Raw genomic sequence first — 4,308 nt, 5'->3', positions numbered from 1 at the left:
TGACTACCTTTCACAACACCCTAAGTCCGAACAGTCAACAGTAGCGTGTGAAGAATATGCATAATGCATCACCACTGTGAATTGCGCCTTATCGATTGTGGTAAGTGAAACTGCAGAAGCTACCGAAGTGGATCTGTGCCTTCAACACACCCTTGCCACGCAAAATCTATTGAATGGAAAATCTTCCTACATGACATTGGGGATCATGCTAAAGACAGAAATATAGATTTGAAAGGACTATGCAACATGTGTGATGAACACAGAACCACAGATGAAGGTATCCTCGACCGAAGACACGGACTGGTTATGTCAAAAGCTTTCTACGACAAAATTCTGTGATTGGTGGGTGCTTTACTACGGAAGGGAAAGTTAGAAATGGAACTCTCAAACTCTTTAACGAGAGAATAGAAATGGATTTTGTGAAGTCTTAAGATGCAATGAAACAGCAGTCAAAATACTCGTATATTTGCTAGATTTCGCCAGATGCAACAGAAAGGGCAAAATATTGTGTTGGTGCATAGCCACAAGGACCAAGATATGATGCATCATCCAAATATGGAATCTTTTCCACTTTGAAGAATGTTTTGTGTAAGAGGATGCTTTCTCTGCTTTTAGATTGGCCAGACAATCGACATTCCATGCTTCTTGCGCGGCGGGCAGCCATCAGAGACTCGTCTTGTGCTGCATTATATTTTCTGACACGAGTCCTCCGCATTCTGCCTACTTCCTCCGGACGTGACGCAGCACATCAAGATCCCGGCCCTCATAGTGTCCAATGCCACAGTGATTGACAGCAGTTAACGACTGCTGAGAGAGGGCAGCCCCTCCCCCCTATGCAAGTTCAGTACACTGTGTGAGGAAAGCCGCGCCGGCGCCGCTGCTACTACTGCGCAAAGACACGCCGAGACGAGGTAGGAAGGGTGGGGTCTCTGTGTGTGCGTGCGCATGCGCTGCGGGGGGGGGAAATGTTCTGTATGTGTGCGTGTGGGTGTGTGTATGTGCGGCGAGGGGGGGGGGTCTGTATGTGTGTGCGTGCGTGTGAGTCTGCTTCCAAGGAGCCATGGGAGACAGGAAGCGCGCGCGACCTGATCCCAGTTCCAAGGTTGCGCGTGCACCTCGCTTGTCTGTCTCCCTTGACTCCTCGAAAGCCAGAATGATTACAATAGAGTCTCGGAACGACAGATTGCTTCGCAATCTGTTCGCAGTTCCGAGACCTAAAAAAGGTCCCCACACTGTAGAAAACAGGTTCTTAAAATTAAAATAAAATCTTTATACACGTTACATATCAGATATCACCCTCCTCGCCTCCAAAGCAACAGGCAACTTTTTGATGAACTCAGCACTCTACTGGAATTACTTTCACCCTTCTCTCCTATCATCCCTGTTGACGATGTCAACCTAAAATTTAACAATCACACAGAACACATCCTATTTTCACAGTCTCTCTCTGTGAATATGAATTTGCTCGAAAAACTTTTAATTAACATTATTGCATTGACAGAGGTGAAGCACTTGGGGGCAGATTTACAGTAACTGGCGCATCCCTGCATATCAGCAGGGATGCGCCAGTTATAGTGCGCCGCAGCTCCGCCACCCTGGATGCGCCGCATTTACAATGCGGCACACCATGGGGTAAAAACGGCACAGATGCATCACGCATCTGTGCCGTAAAAGCAGCGCATTGCTGGAGTTGCGTCGCAAGCGCGAGGCAGCTCCAGCAATGCTTTGGGGGGCCCTATCTCCACAATGCTGTGTCAATCCTTACGCCTGCTTCAAGCAGGTGCAGGGTTTTGACGCAGCATGGGCCCAAAAGTGACAGTAAAATCTTGTAGATTTCACTCAGCCACTGCGCCGGAACGCCCTCCCCCTGCAATGGAACGCCTCCTTCTGGTGCAGGGCTTTATAGCGTGCCCCATCTGGGAGATGCGTCACTTTGTAAATACCCCGCACCATGGAGCATCTTCTGCGCCACCGCTGCGTCACAAAAGTGACGCAATGGCGGCGTAAAAGAGGCGCAGGGGGCTTGTAAATCTGCGCCTAGACTTCCTACATTTTTCGAATGCATTATTCCATTCTCAGCAGAGGATGTCAACCATCCCCTAGGTATCCTTCCCCCAACTAACACCCTCTCTACAAGAGGAAGCACTCCTAACTCACTACTAGCATTCCTTAACCAAGTTCACAAAGACTTCTTCAAATCCAAAGCAACACATCAATTGATGAGTTAAACTATGCTGCGAAACAAGCCTTTTTTTAAATGTATTTTTTAGGATTTTGTGGTTTATTTTAACAACTGGATTTCTTTACACGTCCGAATTACTTCAACTCCTTTACTGCCAAACCGGGAGGCAGGGACTGCTTCTGCTTCTCTGCCTTTTCCTTGTCTGTGATGACCAATGTGTACAAGTACTTGCTGCAGCGCACCTTGAACTTCACATTGTCCTTGTTCTTCTTGATTTTCACAGATTTAGCGTCTTTTCTCCTGGCTGTCAGCAGGAAGTCTTTGATCTCTTCGATTTTGCGAGGCATGGCTGGGAGTTAGTGCTGACCAGGACCTGCCAGCGATCCAGAAAGGAAAAGGTGCGAAACAAGCCTTTAACACACATTACCCTTGCTACGATTTCTCTCTCTTTCAATCAATCAATGAGTAGATTTGTAGAGTGCTACTTATCACCCATGAGGGTATCCAGGCACTATCACCAACCAATTGAAATCTCAAAACAATAAAATGAGAGCATTTCTACAAAAGTAGTGCAGGAATATGATTTCCTCAGAGCTTGAGGTGGGTGAACAAGCCTTAGACACAAAATAAGACACGCTAGACAAGTCTACAAAAAATTGACGGGTGAAATGCTTGAATTAATCTCAGCCCGTGGTAATTATTTGGGCCACATCTCAGTCCATCATTGTTTGCTCACCATGCCACCTCAGTTTGGACCCAGCCATATGCAAATCCGCTTGGTCCAGCTCCAATAGGAGCAGTCCTGAGCAAACATCCAGGCCAGGTCCTCCCTGATTCTGAAGCACAAGCAACCCAAGACTGGTTTTGCCATGACTTAGGCCATTCAGTTAGGTGTAGCTTGAGTCCAGTGGCACAGTGAGCAAGGGATCCAAGTCTTCACAGTTGGAACGCCTTATCATGACACTTCAGCCTCTAGCCCAACGACTTCCATGCATTTTCTGCAACCTTCTCTTTCCTCTATGATCCTGTATCAAAGGCCCATCCTTAAAAGCTAATAGCATTGCCAAATACTTTCCCTTGAATGTCATTACAAACGGAGACACCCTGACCATACTACTCACTGCCCCCCATCGCCTTCTGGGACTTCCACCAAAACTCATCCTATGTTAAGGACACTCTCATGCTTTGTCACAAATTAATGTCCCCAAACAATGTATTCAAATGATCTTTCACCAACCCAATTTTTGCATCATTTGGCAAATGCAGTGCTCAAATCATCAAACCCGACATCCTGATATTCACTGTCTTCCCTTCTCTGATCTTTCTTTTTGTTGATAAAAAGATTTTATTGATATTTTGCACAGAGAAGACAACACAATACACAAATAGCATGTTCAAAAAATTGTACAGTGTTTGGTCACGACATAAGCTATTAAATGGCATGAAACAATAACAGCAGCAGCACCTTCAGCCCCAAGAAGGAATCTAGGCTATTTGTCCAAGCCATTACCCCCAAATCGACCATGTTTAAGGGGACAACCCCAGGCCTCGTAAACCAGTTATTCCTGCTGGGCATACCAGTCTATCCCCCCTCCCCCTCGTGCCATAGTGAGATCATAGGAGGGGCAAGAGTTTTCCAGAGAGCGGCAATGTCGCGCTTGGCAACCATAAGGGCTCTGCCCAAGAATGTCCTGTCCTCCCTCATAGCCCCAGAGCCATTGATGACCTTCAGTAAGAGCCCCAAGGGGGAAAGGGTGACTTGCCACCCCAACACTTCAGTCATCTCTCCCACCACTGTGGACCAAAACTCTTGAGTCCTAGGGCATAGCCAAACCATATGATAGAAATCTTCAGAAGCGTCGCACCAGCGGGGGCAAGTGGATTCGGGGAGGAGTTCTGCTCAGTGCACTATATAGATAGTACATTTGGATCAGGTGCAGTTTAGACGAGATGGTGATGATCTTAGGGGCCATCAGTGCATCCATCCAATCATCCTCTTTAAGAGACCTATCCAATTCTCCCCTTGGGTTCTAAGGTGGTCTAAAATGCCTGGAGCGTTAATGATCAGTTTCTGGTACATTTTTGGAGATCCTACCTTTGCCTAGTGTACTCATGGCTGCCAGCGG

At 46.9% G+C, this 4,308-nt stretch overlaps 1 pseudogene; it reads right to left on the bottom strand.

The window, feature by feature from the left end:
• Positions 1-2,268: 2,268 nt before the first annotated feature.
• Positions 2,269-2,576, bottom strand: LOC147736480 (large ribosomal subunit protein eL38 pseudogene; annotated as a pseudogene).
• Between the last annotated feature and the right edge of the window lie 1,732 nt (positions 2,577-4,308).

This window comes from Lissotriton vulgaris, chromosome 1_2, assembly GCF_964263255.1.
Source record: "Lissotriton vulgaris chromosome 1_2, aLisVul1.2, whole genome shotgun sequence".
In the NCBI taxonomy this organism is placed as follows: domain Eukaryota; kingdom Metazoa; phylum Chordata; class Amphibia; order Caudata; family Salamandridae; genus Lissotriton; species Lissotriton vulgaris.
Note: the sequence above shows the minus strand (reverse complement) of the source record. Positions and strands in the feature narration are given on the sequence as shown.